At 39.4% G+C, this 18017-nt stretch overlaps 1 protein-coding gene and 1 long non-coding RNA gene across 3 annotated transcripts in view; one reads left to right on the forward strand and one right to left on the reverse strand.

Annotated features, from left to right (window-relative positions):
• The window catches only part of Mipol1 (mirror-image polydactyly 1), a 264233-nt gene that overhangs the window by 236964 nt on the left and 9252 nt on the right, over positions 1–18017 (forward strand). The gene's annotated exons all lie outside the window — the stretch shown is intronic.
• Positions 6196–11217, reverse strand: LOC127189550 (uncharacterized). The gene is made up of 3 exons (XR_007830661.1): positions 11004–11217; positions 10808–10849; positions 6196–6390 (listed from the first exon to the last, which is right to left on the reverse strand). It is a non-coding gene; the product is annotated as an uncharacterized LOC127189550 (long non-coding RNA).

Genomic DNA, 18017 nt, shown 5'->3' on the forward strand with positions numbered 1-18017 from the left:
ACATTATAGATGACAGTGTCATTTTACAAAGTTGAAAGGTTAGACATCTCTGTAAGTTAAAATTTTGATGTTTTTTTATGGAGGCTTAAATTAATTTTTATTTTTTAAAAATACTTTACTAAAATGCCTTGATTAGCAAGTAATGTTTTGCATCTCCTTCCATCTTAAGCTAAAGTCACGTTCTAAGATGAAGCAGCACAGCAGCTGTTGTGGGAAATAAACTCGTAATTCATCTTCACTCATAAGAATAAGAACAAGCAATAACTTTCTGAGTCATCCTACCTTATTGTGATTTCTAGTGAATGGTGCTGCATGTGACGAAAAGCATTAGTACAGGTCTGGTTGATCAGTGGTTTTCCCAGCCTTTCTAATGCATGCGGTATCTACACTCTGGTTGGCACCTGTACCGCTTTTGTTTGTCAACTATTGCTTTATATTTGTTATAATCGTCTTTCAGAGTCTATAAATCAGACAACATACATACCAATGCAAGGGTCCTAATTACATTCTAGATCCTGAGCGTTCATTTCAATTTAAAGATGTATGGTTTTATGAATCAAGGTTAAATCCGGCAGAGAAAATGTCTGTCATCATGCCAGCTTAATCAGTTGAATATGACTTTACTTTGTAGGCCTGTGGCTTAGTCTGAAATTTGACGTTGCACTGATATATTATCTCGACTAGTCTCCCAAAGGATGTTGCTAGTCTTTTGAATTAAACTTGAATAAGGTTGATTTGTATTCCCTGTTAATCAAAATTTGAGATGTTGACATTAGAAAATTTCATTCAGTGCTAATTATATATGACTTTTATGAAAGTTAGGAAGGAAAGAATCCTACATTTTAAAGTTTGGTATCTGTCTAAAGCCCTATGAAAACAATAGTGAGGAACTTAATAAGCCATCTTAATAAGATACCTTAATAAAGCTAACCAGTTGCTCCAGCTTGCTGCATTTCACTCAACAGTGTGGAAATCAGTGTTTTGCCTCCTCCATCATTAATTGAAACTTTTCTGGCTTTGAAATGATAAAAAACCTTAATAGTATTTCGGCAACATTTCTCAACCACCCTGACTCTTGAAGCTCTTTAAAGGCTGTGTATGAATCTCTAGGTAGTGTGTCAAACACCTTCTGCCTCAGCATAAGAAGACAAGTTAATTTACATTGACTGCTTTATAATGTTTTAAATGTAGTTACTAATATTCGTTAGCTCTATGAGGTTGTCTTCAGGTATGTAAGAAAAGCTCAACTGTTCAATTTTCCTGTGGTGTATTGTTTGGTTTAGGATGGAAATAAGTTAAAAGAATAGAGTTTTAGTTATGCAGTGAAGAAGCTGCTTTTGAGATAGTGTTTGCATTCTGACCTTTGACACTTAAAATTAATTATTAGAGTTTTCTACCTTCACTTGCTAACAAATTTCACAAGTAGCTACTGTGGGTAGTTTGGTCCTTACTACAACATAAGAAAACTAAGTAAATGCAAATAACTTGACCTCTTAATATGCCTTACTGATTTAGTGGCTTGAATTTTAAATTTATTCCCCTCATTGGGATTTATTCAGCACCAGTGTACTCTACACTTCCTCCGATTAAGAATCCAGTGGTACATTAAGGATGGGAATTAGCCTGCATTCCTTTCCTGATGAGACCTGATAGGCTGTGGTCAGATGGTGGGGGAGGAGGACCCTACCTGACAGAGGAGAGGAATAGGGCAGACAAGGGAGGAAGGGTGGGAACAAGAAGATAAGAGCTAGGGAATTACAATCAAGATGTAATGTAAATAAATTATGATTTTAAAAAATAGGAAAGGAAGAATTAAAAAAAAAAAAAAAAAACAAGAATGGGAATTAGAGGCTGAAGAGTTGGCTCAGCAGTTAAGAGCACTCATTCTTAGCAAAAACCTGAGTTCAATTCCATGAATACACATGGTGACTCACAGCCATTTATAACCCCAGTCCCTGGGTATCTGAAGTCTTCTGACCTTCACAGGCACCAGGCATGTGCATGATGCACTAACATATGTGTCCCTAAAACACCCATAGATATGAAATAATAAAAGAAATAACTCTTTACAAATTTTTTAAAAATCAAACATATAACTGATAAAAGAAAAAAATGCTCAAAAATCATGCATTAGCAGGCTGCTTCTATTTCATAGTAATCTAACAGAAGACTTGAGTCCTACACAGGCTCTCATCTTTACCCTAGTTTTACTTTCCTTATTGCTATATACCCAGAAGTCTTCCAGCTGTTTCATTTTAAAAGAGAAAATATTAACATAACTTTATTCTTTTGCTTCAAAAAGAGACCTCAGGACAGACTTTTTAATTTCATGAGCTCTAAAGTATTATATTACATAATTTTACAAAGTCTATGGGCCTTAAATCAAATCAGACATTGGTTGGTTACTCCCACAAGCTTTGTGCCACCATTGCCCTAGCATGTTTTTTTTGTTTCTTTTTTTTTTTTTTAATTAATTCACTCATTTTACATCTCAATAGTTATCCCATCCCTTGTATCCTCCCATTCCTCCCTCTCTCCCGCATTCCCCCTAGCATATTTTGTAGGCAGGACAGATTGTAAATCAAAGGTTTTGTGGCTGGGGTGGTGTTTGCATTTCTCTTGGTGGGTATTGCAGCGTGCCTTCCCTTACCAAAGACACTAGAACATAGGGTGAAGCGTCTTTGTAAGCACCAGCTCAACCTCTCCATGCTCATTAAGTTGTATAGGTGTTGTCTTTGCCAACTGAGCCTTGGTGTCAGTTTGTGGAGAACAAGCTTTGGCCTTAGCAACAGCCTAGGTTATTCGTGGATTCCCATGGAACTTCTTTGACCAACAACTGGATGTAACCCAGTCCCAGTACTGGAAGCTTCATTTGGTGACAAGAGATGGCTAATTGTGAATCCATCCCCATCATTATTTGGAGACGTCATTAGGATTACCTTCATATATTTTGGGAAGTTTCCACTGCACTAGGTTTCTATAACATCCTTCAGATGTCCCTGAATTCCCTCCCTTAACCACATCTCTCCTTCCCTGCCCCCCACCTGATCTTTCTGTTCCTGTCTCTCCACAAGCCCCTAGTCCACCCATGAAACCTGTTCCCATAGCCCCTTCCTCTGTACCTAGCCTTAGATCCACAGATTATGCCTTGATTAACATCTTGAGTGAGGTAACCAAGAACCAGAAAGAGAAATATAGTATGTATTTGCTTGTATGTGAATATTAGCTTTTATATAAATGATAATCAAGTTTTAGCACATTCTTGGTAGGTAATTTTATTCGTTGAGAATTCCATGCAAATTATGTTGACTGTACTCACCCCTGCTCCTCCCTGCTCCACTCCCTCCTACGTACACCCCTTCACTTACTGTGGCATCCACAGTCTTTCCACCCTTCTCGTCTGCGACCCCTGAGTCTTAGATGTGGGCTTGTGCTGTGACTGGGGACAGGAACCCCACTTACCATTGCTCTCCTCCGCAGTCTGACCAATTGTGGCTTCCGTATTAGTCTCTGCTGCAAATCGGCTCTGCTTTGGTGAGGGCGAGAGTTACACTTTTCTGTGTTTAAGGTTAAGTAATTAGAATGCAGATCGAAACTGTATTGATTGAGAAGGTGGCAGTAGTGGGTTCTCCTCTCGATTCCATGGCCTCACCAACCGTGGCTAGGTGGGTAGTTCACAGTCCCAAGCATGAATGCCTTCTTGTTGAGCAGTCCTTCAGTCCAATTGTGACTGTTGGTTGACCCCAAAATATAAGAGATACTAGCACACCTTTCAGAATAATGTGTCCTGCTGGTCATTTTTGTGGCTCATAATTATTATAGCTATATTAGCCATGTGTTTTAAAATGCTGATTGACAGGACTCAAAAATATAGTTTGGATCTGGGGCATTTGCTTAGTTGTTAAAGCAGAAGGGCCCGTATTCAATCTCTAGCGCTCATTTAAATATCCAAATATGGGGTGCAGACTTGTAATCCCAGATCAAGAAGGCAGAGAGAAGAGGATCTCAAGGTTTGTGGTCCGGATTGCCTACCTGAATCAGTGAGAGACCCTGCCTTAGATAGATAGCCAGGGAGGGAGGGAGGGAGGGATGGAGGGAGGGAGGGAGGGGGAGAAGGAGAGAGAGAGATGGGTGGATGGGGTATATAGCTTCTGTGTAACAACACCCAAGATTGACATCTAGCCTGCATATGTACACGCACATCCCTGCAACCACACATACATATGGCAACATGTGCATAAACACATACAACACCCACAAAGGAGAACATATTTCTAAACATTTTCATTATTTATTAACTAAAACAGCCAAAAATACACATGAAAGTCAAGTAAATTACTTGAATTTATTTTATTAGGATATGTTAGTAAAGGAATAACTTGCTTGAAAAAGTATGTCCTGTGTCATATAGATAAATGTTAATGTTTTATTTACATATCTTTAAGTAAAATATTTTTCAAGAAAGGGGACATAGCAGTTTTCTATCTACTAATTGACTGTATGCCTTAAAACACTGAGCAAATATTTCCCCACCCTATGCAAAGTATACAATTATAAAACATAATAAGCTTAGTTACTGGACTTACCGGTCCTGATGACTTTTCTCAAGACAACATTCTAATCTTCTCCTAAAATCTTCTACCTCTTGCTGCTATGGTATGCCTTTCTAAGAGCTCGTTTTCCCAGCTTGCCAAGTATGCTCAGTACATTCTATGAGAGATCTGTCAATAATACCTTATTCTACTGGGCAAATTTCTATCTCTATGAAGCAGTTATAGGCAAACTATATGTGAAACACTTGAATCCAAAAAGATGTGTTGTGATTGTATTGACTCTGGAACTCTTTGCTAGCTAACAGTGTTGCTCAGGGGCACAGTGTATGCTCAACACACTGAAGGCCGAGTTCAGTCTAGCACCAAAGTAAAACAAAGTTCTAGTTTGAATCCTGAAATATCACCTTATACATAACCGTTTGTAAATGAGAATCCAAGTTCTATGAGAAAATAATTTGAGATTTTAAAATTCACTATTATAAGTGATTCTGGAAATGAACAGCCATGTTCATAATTTGTATTTCTAATGAGAGATTTTTAGCATAAATTCTGATAAATGGAAGTCTTAAGGCTCAAAAGATATGTGATTTTAAAGCTTGCTAACTATTGTGGAATTGCTCTTTTTAAAAGTTATGGAAACAATTTACCTAAGAGAACGCTTCTTTCTCCAAGCCTTCATCCTTATTTAGTAAACTGTTAAGTCTTCCAAATCTATAGGTAAAATTTTGTTTCAATGTAATATGCATCTCTTTAAAAAATAAGCTTTGGCAATTTTATGTTTATTGTCTACTTTCATTTTTATGTGAATTGCCTGCTGATCCTCTTTTTACATTAATGTGAATCAATTGTTACCAACTTGTTAGCACTCTTTATTAGTAAATTATTTCATTATACACCTATAAGCATTTCCTTGTTGTTTTTTTATTTTTTTAAAGTACATGTGTATGTATAGAGAGTATGTGCACATGGGTGCAGGTTCCCACAGAGGCCAAAGAGAGGAGCATCCCCTGGAGCTGGAATTACAGTCAGTTGTGCCCCACCCTACCTGGTCACAGGGAACTAAACTTGAGTCCTCTACAAGAACAATTCAGTTTCTAACTGCTGCGGCTGGTGGTGGTGGTAGTGGTGGTGGTGGTGGTGGTGGTGGTGGTGGTGGTGGTGGTGGTAGTGGTGGTGGTAGTGGTGGTGGTAGTGGTGGTGGTAGTGGTGGTGGTAGAGGTGGTGGTGGTGGTGGTGGTGGTGGTGGTGGTGGTGGTGGTGGTGGTGGTGGTGGTGGTGGTGGTGGTGGTGGTGGTGGTGGTGGTGGTGGTGGTGGTGGTGGTTGTGGTGGTGGTGGTGGTGGTGGTGGTGGTGGTGGTGGTGGTGGTGGTGGTGGTGGTGGTGGTGGTGGTGGTGGTGGTGGTGGTGGAGGTGGTGGTGGTGGTGGTGGTGGTGGTGGTGGTAGTGGTGGTGGTGGTGGTAGTGGTGGGGGTGGGGGTGGAGGTGGTGGTGGTAGTGGTGGGGGTGGGGGTGGAGGTGGTGGTGGTAGTGGTGGCTACAGTTGTCAGGCTTATGTGTTGGGTTATAGTAATTTATGATAACTGAGAACAAATATCTTCTTTTAGTTGCTCATCTAAGATTTATTCTTATTACTTACATTACTTTTAAAAGGCATTAGGCTACTTTGTAAAGATGAGCTTTGAGTACTCTTTTCTTTCCCAAATCACTTTTATTAATTAGAAGTCGAATAGATAATCGTTCTCATACTTTAATGCCAATTCAGATTGGTTGCTCTTAGCAAACACACTATTTAGTCATAGTTCTTCTGCCATGAGTTGTCTCTTCCAAAGCAAATATCCTTAAAGGATAAAACAAACAGGATCAAGACACAATAAAAGAGCTGAACCCTGCGTTGCCAGATTTGGCTGGTTCAGTGTGTCACATTAAAGGATGGTACCTGAGGCACAGCCTTGACTGTAAAAGGCAGTCTGTCTCAGTGCAAAGCATTTTTTGACTTTTGTAAATACTCAGTCCAGAACATTGTGGGGCTTTTATTTATTATCTTAAAAATCATGATCAGTTTTTCCATTTTTGTGTACCATATATCCCTCAAATTATTTTTCTGGCAAATGGTCAGCTATTTAGGAGTAAAACTGTAAAACCTGCACAGTTTATGGAGCCGACAGAAATGTTGTAGACGACCGGTCTCATGTGATTAGGAGCCTCATTCTCTCCTTCACGAAGACAGCATCCCAAACCTGTGGTGATTTCAACGAAGCTAGGAAGAGAGAATAAGAGGCCGTGTTTTCTCTTGTTTTTCTCTTTTGCATGCCTTCTCATTGTCTCGAGTAGTGATATCACTGTGCTTATCTTGATTGAGAGAAATATTAAATCTTGGAAGGAAGGCTTGTTTTAATTTGTTTTGTTTTTAAGGGGGTTTTGTTAGTTTGAGCTTTGGATTTTTGTTTTTTCAATGCCACGTATCAAATCCTTTCTTATTGTACCTCCACATACCCATTAATTATCTTACTGAGAGGCGAAACATTTAAAAAATAAAACATTCAAACGACTCAATCAATAAATGCTAAATTTAGAAATGTTTAAAGTAGCTAAGCAGCTTGACCTTTTTATAATATTTTATTTAGCACATACAACTTTATAAAACAATTATCATTTAACATATGACATGTCTATGAAAATGGCATTTCTGCAAGCATATATATCTTTTTAAATATATTTTATTAATTTATTCATATTACATCTCCATTGTTATCCCATCCCTTGTATCCTCCCATTCCTCCCTTCCTCCCATTTTCCCCTTACTCCCCTCCTCTATGACTGTGACTGAGGGGGACTTCCTCCCCTTGTATATGCTCATAGGGTATCAAGTCTCTTCTTGATAGCCTGCTATCCTTCCTCTGAGTGCCACCAGGTCTCCCCATCCAGGCGACATGGACAAATATGAGGCACTAGAGTTCGTGTGAAAGTCGGTTCCCACTCTCCACTCAACTGTGGAGAATGTCCTGTCCATTGGCAAGATCTGGGTAGGAAGCCTTGTATCTTTTTATTAAATAATAGAATGAAGTTTTTATTTAGCAAATGGCTAATTCTCCATGGGTCTGCTTATGAAATAAAATATACTTTCTATGATAATAATGACCTAATGTATAAAATCTAAAATATGTGCATTTAACATTCATAAGCAATTTGGATTTACTTATTATATTTACAAGTAGTGAGGAAATATTCAAACTGTCTATGCCTTTACCACCTATGTACATATAACAATAATGCATATATATGAAAGACTAGAAATTCATGAAGAAAAAAAAGACAGAGTTTATTCCATCTAAGAGCTGCCCTGAAATCTTTAGCTAGAAGGCAAATGCTTAGAAAGGACTTAGTAATTTGCTTCATGAAAAGGCATCCTTAGTACTTAATGACCAGTTACTGTGAATGAGTTCAATCTTTTAGTAGATGAAAATAGCATTGAAAATATTACTCACTTGGAAACATTCTTCTGAAAGGGGACATTTAAGGAAAGATGACTTCATTTTTACATAGGTTGTCAAACTTTTTCTTTCTGTTTCATGATAATTGTGAATACAAAAAGAGTTTTGTTAACTTTACTGCTTGCTACATGAAATTTAAAACATTTTATCCCATTTTGGAAAGATACCTTAGTTACTGGAAAACATGAAACAGTATAGGGGGCAATAAATTGGGGTTGATTTTAAACTCTGTTATATAATTTCTAAACATATAGACAGTGCATCAAAAGCCATGTCATGGGACTGGGGAGATGACCCACTTGGTAAAGTGCTGGCTGTACAAGCATCTGAACTTGAACCAGATCCCCACCACCTAAATAAAAAGCATGCTATGGTGGCTCACACTTGAAACACAGATCTTGGGACAGGATAGAAACAGACAGATCCCAGAGGCTTGCTGGCTAGAGAGCCCAGCTTACACAATAAGTTCTAGGTTCTGTGAGAGCCCATAAACTAAAACAAAGGGACTAGAGAGATGGCACCATGGTTAACAACACTTGTTACTCTTCCTAAGAACCTGAGTTCAGAGTTCATGTCAGAGTCAGTTCTCCCTCTCCATGACCACTTCCCCTTGGTGGGGAGCCCTGATGGCACTTGGAGAAAGAATAAGCAGGCTACGAAGATGAGACTTGATAGCCTATAACCATATAGTGGGGGAGGAGGTCCCCTCGGTCATAAACCTAGGAGAGGGAAATAGGGTGAAAGGGGGAAGGAACAGGAGGATACAAGGGATGGGATAACAATTGAGATGTAATATGAATGAATTAATAAAAAATTTCAAAATAAAAAAGAAAGCAAAGTGTGTATACAAAAAAGAAAGAAAGAAAAGAAAAGAAAAAACCTGAGTTCAGCTCCCAGAATGCGTATGGCAGCTCACAAACATCTGTAACTCCAGTTTCAGACAATCCAATAACCTTTTCTGGCCTCCATGGACTTGAGTACTCCATGGTGTGTGTGTGTGTGTGTGTGTGTGTGTGTGTGTGTGTGTGTGTGTGTGTGTATACAAAGCACCCATACACATAAGATATAAAATTAAATAAATAAAATTTAAGATAAAAGATAAGATAGTAATTGAGGAAGACAGCCAATGTCAACATTTGACCTCCACAAATGCACACAAATCATGCCATGGCTTGCTATCATATTAAATTTAGTGAAATATGTTAAAAATATGATATACTTTCTTTGCTAACAGTTTATGGCCTCAATATTCCTAAGCAAAAATACTATTTTTACATACTTCTGCATTGAACACAGTGTGCTAAATATTTGAAGGAAGCATTGGTTTCTAGAAATGAAATCAGTGAGTTAAAGAGAATCTGAAATCTTGTATCCACGTATGGTGCTGGTACTGTATCTCCTACCTCGTTCATTTATTATTTCACAAGGTCCACTGATGCTGAATCCTTTTCAATTCTTACTATAGGTAACAGGAGAATAAAGGTTTCAAGGTGAGCAGACATAGCCTGTAGAGGGATGGGATGTGAATTAGTAGAAAGGGAAGAATAGAGGATAATATGGAAGCAAGAAGTCACATTAATAAGGTGAAATCTTAGTCTGAATATAATCTGAGAAAAGTTCAGTGGTCCAGTGGTCACCTGACAAAAGCAGAGGTTCCAAAGGAATGACAAGGCTTGGCTGAATTTCCCAGAGGCTTCAAAGTGTGCACATGAACTCAGCTTCGTGTGATAGGGGTAAGAGCCATTATAGAGGGTTTTTCAGTGATTATATAATTATAATAACAGGTGATAATAGGGACTGAGGTGCATCAGCCTATCCTTTTATTGGAAGATTAGCTAGAACATGTTGGTGTTAGAAGTCAAAGCACCAGCTAAGAAGTGACTATAGCAATACAGCGAGGAGAAGATAGACAGATGGTGTTCGGGCATGGACTGGAAGTGGTAAGAATGAGAGGAAGCGATTGATATTAGAAGCACTACAGAGAAAATACGACTTAGTGACCAAAAAGATGTGCAGGGTAAAGAAATCAGGGTTTTAAGATTCTCTCCCTGAGGGATAGAAAGACTACCGTGCCATTAATAGAATGTCTTTAGCTCAGTGCGAAGATCTAATTTCATTTTCTCTCTGTGTGTAACCCTAACTTATAAACTTATGAGAAAAAATATTAAGTTTGAGAACAGTACTGCCAGGTGGCAGATATAAAACTCATCAAAATTGGCTTCCAGAAACTGAACATCCAAAGAAGGGAAAGGCTTCAACAGATTCTTCTCAGTGAATAATAGAAATACCCATGAGAGTTTGTCTAGAATGATCGCAATTTAGATTATATAACCCCATTTCCCACATAATTAAACTCTCCATGGAGTTTAGTGCAAAAAGTCAGAATGTCCAAAGTTACTCTGAATCATAAAGCTTATGCTTTAGAGCTGCATCTCAAGCCATTCAAAGACAGGCCAGATGTCAAGGCTGCACCGTGAGTGTCAGTCTTCAAAAAGCAATATGTAACTCCTCGGCTGGGCAAACAGCACATCAGCCCCTGGGCTGCTGTCATTCATACTGAGTAGCAGTGTCTGAGCCAGGCTGGAGTGTGACTATGTAGAAGTTTAGAAATAGACAGCTAATAGCAGCATGTGGAAGGAAATTTATTAATTATTCTGTTTCAAAGGTATAGGATGCAAATGGGCTGTTAGCAGAGCTAGCCACTGTTCACTGATGCTCACTCATGACATGATTTCCTCACCGTTTAGGAAACAGAACACATACCTGAAGAGGCAGATATTGCACAGTGGATAAGCTTGAACTAACCTAAGGAAAAAATAATGATAAATTGTGGTATTCATGCATTATATTTTATGAAGTGTTTTTTTAATCCCTACAGAATTCTATCAAGAGAAGAGTTTAAAGCATCCTCTTTGCACCTAGTTAAGACTCCTGTTAGCCGGGCAGTTGTGGCGCATACCTTCAATTTCAGCACTCTGGAGACAGATCTCTGAGTTTGAGGCCACTCTGTTCTTCAGAATGAGGTCCAGGATAGCCAGAGCTACACAGAGAAACCCTGTCTCATAGAAACCAAGCAAACAAAAAATTACTTTTGTTATGATAAAAGAATATTTTTTGCCAGGTGTGGTGGTGCACACCTTAATCCCAGCACTGGGGAGGCAGAGACTGATGGATCTCTGTACATTCAAGGCCAGCCTGACTCAAAATAATGTTTAGAAATAAACCAAAAGAATAATAAACAATAGGTTGCAATGCCTTTATAAAGTGACTTCCTCTGGGGGCTAGAGAGATGTCTCAAAACTTATGAATGTATACTGTTCATGTGGAGGTCCTGGGAGATCACCACTACATCTAAGTCCAGGGTCAGAGGACTCCTGTAAATACATAAGCCTATACTATCTTTAGAGCTAACATGAAGGAAGTTTCTAGAATATAAAGATCTGTACATATTGTTACTAGTACCAGTGATCTAAGTCTCAGAAGTCAAAAGGAAAAAAACACATACATTTTCCACTGGATGAATGTGAACATTAGTATATTTCACAGTTACGATTCTCACTCCTCAGAAAGTTTAGTAAATAGTGCCTTAGCTTGAAAGAGTTAATACGTCCCAATGCCACTAATGACCAAAGAATAATCTAGGTGCTGAGAATAAAGCCTGTTAATCCTCAATACTAACAATAAAAGAAGCATGTATGTGATCTGATTTCAAGTCACCTATAGTGCTCAGAAAGTATTAGTAGTGAAGTGAATGGATATTAAAGAATGGAAATTACATTTATAAGTGGCATGTAAAAATCAGAAACCTGTGTTGAGTGGCAGGGTTGGGGTGAACTTAGAAAACTCAGAAATTCTAGTCTTCCTGTGATGCAGCAATTACACACACACACACACACACACACACACCTGCACATGTATTTTTTTAAGAATTAAATGTTTTCGATATGCTGTCAGTTGTGACTTACACAGATGTCCATATGAATTACGCCAGAAACAGGAATGCAAGGGCAAAAAATACAAAAGCTAGAATAAGGAAAGAGGAAAGTGGAACAAATCCACACCCCTGTTTTAGAATACCACAGGCAGACCTTGTTTCAGTTCTTAGAACATAACAAACTTTAGTGAAATAGTTGACATGGTCGTCAATTTGCTTTGTCTACTGTCTGTGCGTGCCTTTTTTTTTTTTTTCCTACTTCCATTTCTCTTAAAAATAAATGCTTCCTCCTCTTTCTTCTTCTCTTTCTTATTCCTTCTTCTCTCTCTTTATCTTTGAATAAATCTGAAATTAAACAGGAATTGGTTTTTAGTATCTGTACATCATTGTTACAGCATTAGCTAAATTCTCCCTCATACAAATAGCCCCACGTTGGCTTGGCTCTTGGGATAAAGCTGCACCTAACTTCCGTCCTGCCAACCTGTGTTCTTCTGAATGACTGTTCTGCCTCTTGACGGTTCTTCAAAGGCTCTGACTACTTAAATTAGTCACTCCATGTCCTCACATTGAGTAGTGTCTTTGTTGTTAGTTTGTTGTTTGTTGCTCTGACAGGACCAAACCATGTAGGCAGTCTGTCCCTGAACTGGAAATCCTCCTGTCTCAGCCTTCCAACTACTAAGATTATAACCAGGGTGTGCTAACATGCCTGCCAAATTATAATCTGTGACATTAGAATTTAGAACGTCCTTAAAATTACTCCTTAGTCAGAGCATGTGTGCATATGTAACAACTATTCACAAAAATACCCTAATGAGTTTTGAAAGCCTATTCTGCTGGTTCCTGAATGAGAATGCAGTGAACAGAATGCACACACATTGCCCCTCCCTGGGAGGTTTCATAGGCTTGTTACCAATGCTGGGATTTTGTGTGAATCTTAAGTATGGTTTAGATATCCTCTGATAGACAAAATAAAAGGGCCCAATAAATGTTGTTGATCTTAAGTAGTTCCGTTATCTCAGTCATTTTCTGATGTTAAGTTAGGAGCTTAAGCAAAATAACTCAATTATCCACTAGTAAGGATTTTCCTAGTGGTGTCACCTGCTGCACTGGTGCTGCCATAGACAGGCAATCTAGACTCCTCGCTTGTAAGATTCGTTCCTGGGTAAATACCAAGAAAATTCTGTTTTAACATCCAAAGCTTGAAATCCAGTTACCTCAGAGAAGCTAGGCAGATGCAGGCAGAGCATCAGTCCTTCCCCGGCCTCTATTGTTATGTGTCTAATGTTGTGTTTATTACTTATCTAAATAGCTAATGGTTTGTATTATAATCCATTGGTGAGGCTCTATTTTTGTTTAAATAAAAATAGTTAATGTCAGCCAGTTGTGGTGCTCACCTTGATCCCAGCACTCGGGAAACAGAGGCAGGAGGATCTCTGAATTCGAAGCCAACCTGGTCTACAGAGCCACTTTAGGGATAACCAGGACTGCATAGTGAGACCCTGCCTCAAAAAACAGCTGGTGCTATTTTATATGTCAAATAGTAGGTAGCTTTTGGTGACCTGTCCACTTTGGCTGTTAGGAGTGTTAAATAAAAAATGTCACCTATGTGGCGTGGTGATGTTCAGTGTGCATATGATGCTTCATGCTGTGCACACCTTTAACCCAGCACTCGGGAGGCAGAAGCAGGCGAGTCCCTGGGAGTTCAAGGCCAGCCTGGTCTACAGAGTGAGTTCAGGATAGGCAAAGCTACACAGAGAGACCCTGTCTCGAAAGGAAAAAAAGTTCTCTTGGTAAAACAATATTCAAAATTACATAGTATTATTAAATTATAATATTTGGTAATGTTTGATTTTGAGTAAGAGTGTGTTATGTTCCTTTCACTGAATATTTTTAGTTAATATATCTCGAATGTTGAAAAAGCAGGTAAAATAATCATTAAAATTAAATTTAAAACTAAAATGGATGCTATGTCCTGTGAGCCAAGTAGGCATAATATCTCCTTTAGTAAGGAATGACTTGCAAGTGCAAATACCACAGGAACCAAGTGTCGTCTCAGCCCACAAACTGCTTCTCATGCCACAGAGTATAGAACACACCAGTGAAGCTGCACTTGCCTTTGCCGGGGGAGGGCGGGGGCATTCCACACGATTGTGCTTACTGTAGCTGCAGACCCACCACTGAGGACTCCTGTCCTTGGAACCATGCCTAGGCTGGTTACCATATACAGGGCCTTACCAGTCTAGCCACAGCATGGAAATTAATCTCATCAGCTGGTTGGTAAGGAGAAAAATAGAACCCTGATATGCTTAGTCATTTGACAAGCTATTTCAAAATGTCTTTGTAACATGATTCAAAAATCATTGCACAGTCCTAAGAGAATATATCCAACTGTTAATAGTATACCTGACACCCTATAGGGTCTCCTCTGGCAGGCTTTCTTCTATCCTTGGTTCTTCCCTGTTCAACGTTTTTCTCTCCATAATTAAGTAAAAACATGAAATGGTTAAGATGCCCAAAGCTACTTAGTGCTAAGAAAATGGGTTTCATTTATCAAGAAAATATGATAGGGATAAGCATAAAGTCTTATGTTTATGGTCAGTACTCCAGTGAAATAAAACATGGCAACAAGCTTTGGCAGCTGCCCCTGTTAGAAGGAGCAGTGTGCTCCCTCACCAACTGCGCCTCCACTGGTTGTGGCTCACATACCATACAGTTTCTGAACAAGGTCCTAAGAAGCTGCTCTGATGGCAGCAGTACCACCTTGTTGCCTTGTGCTCACCAGATGAGTAAGCCTGGGATCATTAAACAGCTTTTCAAAGGGATGTTCCTAGATCTGGGGAGATGACTCAGTGAGTGAAGTGTGTGCTGTCCAAGAGTGAGGACCTAAGTTCTGGTTCCTAGCACCCTTTAAAAAGGCATGAGGGGGGAAATAGGCACAGCCCCCGTTTCTAACCAGACGCTACCTCCAGTTGATAACCACTGGCAAATGGAAAATCAGTTTTCTCCAGTGGCATCTCATTGAGTATATAAACCACACTTACAGGCAGACCCCATTCCCAGGAGTAGATAGATGGCCAACATAAAACAAACTCAATGGCAATTTTGGAGGGTTGTTTGTTATTTTGTTTTGGGGGGGATTTATGTTTGGTTAGTTGGTTGGTTTTGTTTGTTTGGGTTTGGGGAGAGGGGTTTGTCTCATGTTTTGTCTAGTCTTTTTTCTTTTTTTACAGTACAAGATCGTTGCTTATATATTTTCCTGTTTTTGTGTTTCTATGGGATTTCTGTGTGTGCAAATGTATGTGTCTCTGTTTCTTGTGCTCTTTCTTTGACTTTTTTTTTCTGTTTGCTTTGTTTTGTCCAATTCCAGTTTGTTTGTTTTTATTTTATCTTGTTTTATTTTATTATTATTATAATTTTATATGCCTATTTGTTATATAGAGACTTAAAGGGTGTGTGAGGACATGGAAATGATCTGGGAGAAGTTGGGGGAGGGGAATTGGTAATTGGAATATATTGTATGAAAAAATCTATTTTCAACTTAAAGAATTTATAGGGAAAGCACTAAAAAGGCTTTCATCACATTTACATGCTTAAAAAAATTCAGTAACTCTCATTCTTGGGCTTCCAGTTTATTATATATTTGAAAAGGGAAAGGGGTTGGCTGGAAAGGATGAAAAAATATTCAACAGCTGGAAAAAGGGCAGTAATGGGAGTGTATACAAATGGCCAGAGTATAGTATTGTGGAACCCTTATTACGAGCTGTTTCAGTCATTTATATTTCAGGTATGCAATAGGGAATTGCTGTGCTAATAACACAATAAAATGATTGCCATGATAGGGAGCCTTCAACAACAACAAAAGCCAGGAATGGCCGTGCATGCCTGTAATCTCCATGTTGAGTAGGACGTGGAGGCTGGGAGCTTGCTGGCTAGCCAGCCTAGATGGTATGGCTAGCTCCAGTTTCAGTTAGAGACCCTATCTCAAACTGTAATGTGGAGAAACAATTGAGGAGCTCATCCTGACAGCAACCCCTAACCTCCACAGGCACTCACATGCAGAAACACACAGGCGTGCATCACACCACACAGAGGGAAGAAGGAAAGAGGAATAGAGGTAGAGAAGGAAGAGTGGGTTCTATCCATAAAGCAGACCGACCATCAGGCAAGATTACCTAGCTGCATGACTAACCTTAGGCAAGGCTCATAGACAAGCTACCTGTTTACCCATCTCTAATTGGCAGAACTAAAGTAACATTAGTTTCAAGACAGGGACTTTGGGGGTGATTATAATCTGAAGTAAATAACTGATACAAAAATACCATGTGTGTGCCTATAATCCAAGCAGCCAGCAAAATTGGGAGTTTGAGGCCTCCTCGTGAGTTCAAGTCCATGTCCTTTTGTGAGCATATGTGTATGTGTTCTTTCTATGGCCATGTCTTTATAAGTATGTACTTAGGTACATTTTATATGGGTCAGTTTTACTTGCAGTCATATGTTCCAGCTAGACTCAAGTTGAACAAGAACTCCTTTATTCATGGTACAGCTTCTGCATGAGGGGAGTGGGTCAGCCCTATCAGTTATTTTCTTCCATTTTGTTCTTAACTTTGTATCTCCCAATCCTTCTGGTCTCTTCCTCTAACCATAGCTCTTTTCTGTCTTCCTCTGGAATCTGCTTCTCATTGTTACTTCTTTGTGTCTGTCAACAACATCTGCACTCAATACATTGACCACTCACCTAAAACTTGGGCTGATCGTGGATATCGTGTGTGTGTGTGTGTGTGTGTGTGTGTGTGTGTGTGTGTGTGTGTGTGTGTGTGTGTGCATTTCTATGTGATATCTTGAGACAGAGTCTCACTCTGTAGTGCTGGCTAACATTGAGTTCATGGCAGTCCTTTTGCCTCAGGAACCTGAATGCTCATATTACAAGCTAAAGCACCAAAACTATCTTTACGGGCTACGCACTGACAATAATCTTTCTCCATACTCTATATAAGAATGGATGCTGGAGAGATAGTCCAATCCATAAACTACTTGCTATGAAAGTGTAGGGATCTGAGTTTGAGCCCCACACTCCATTTAAAAAGTTGAATCTTGTGGTACATGCATTTAGTCCTAGAGCTGATCAGCCTGAGGAAGGAGAACCAGCAAAGCTCAATGGCCAGCAACCCAGACTAACTGGCAAACCCCAGATCCTAATGACAGCTACTGTCTTTAAAAAAGAAGGAAGGCTCCTACACATGGCAGGGCGGGGAGAACCCTTCTGCTTTCCTATTACTACTATTATCTCTTCTGCATCCATGGGGGAAAACCCTTTCTTCTAGGGTTGACGCTACCTAGGTTCTCACTCTCTTTTTTTTTTTATTAATTTATTCTTGTTACATCTCAATGTTTATCCCATCCCTTGTATCCTCCCATTCCTCCCTCCCCCACCCCCCATTTTCCCATTATTCCCCTCCCCTATGACTGTTCCTGAGGGGGATTACCTCCCCCTGTATATTCTCATAGGGTATCAAAAGAGATAGTTTCTCACTCTCTAGCCCTCTCTTTTCCCCAATGATTTCACCTGAGCTCCCAGTCAGTACTGCTCACTTGTACTTGATTTAACATCTTCCTCTCTGCTTCAGCTTCTGTGTGTATGCTGAGGGTCTCTGGTACATGAGCAACATGCCTTATTCCTTTGCCTCTTCTAGTTGTTGTCTTCACCCAGAACTCTTCTACATCTACAAGATCCTGAGAGCAATGTTGCTTCTCAAACAGTTATCGCAGTCTATTCCAATTCTTCTCGCTTTGTAGCTTCAGCAAAAATTAAGGCACCAGTTACTTACTGGCTTCATTTTTCCCTGGACTAACAAGACTTTAGAGACTTGCTTTCTTTGGACAATATGGATTCTAAGTTGAGTCACTCTCTTCCCAAGACACGTCAGTCTCCTTATACTCATGTCTTTCTAAGCCCATTTGCAGTATAAGTCATAATCTGAATTACTCCCATGATTTTCCCTTCCTACTTCCACTCCCAATATGCAGAGCTGATAGGGAAAT

The sequence above is a fragment of the Acomys russatus genome, chromosome 1, assembly GCF_903995435.1.
Source record: "Acomys russatus chromosome 1, mAcoRus1.1, whole genome shotgun sequence".
NCBI lineage: Eukaryota > Metazoa > Chordata > Mammalia > Rodentia > Muridae > Acomys > Acomys russatus.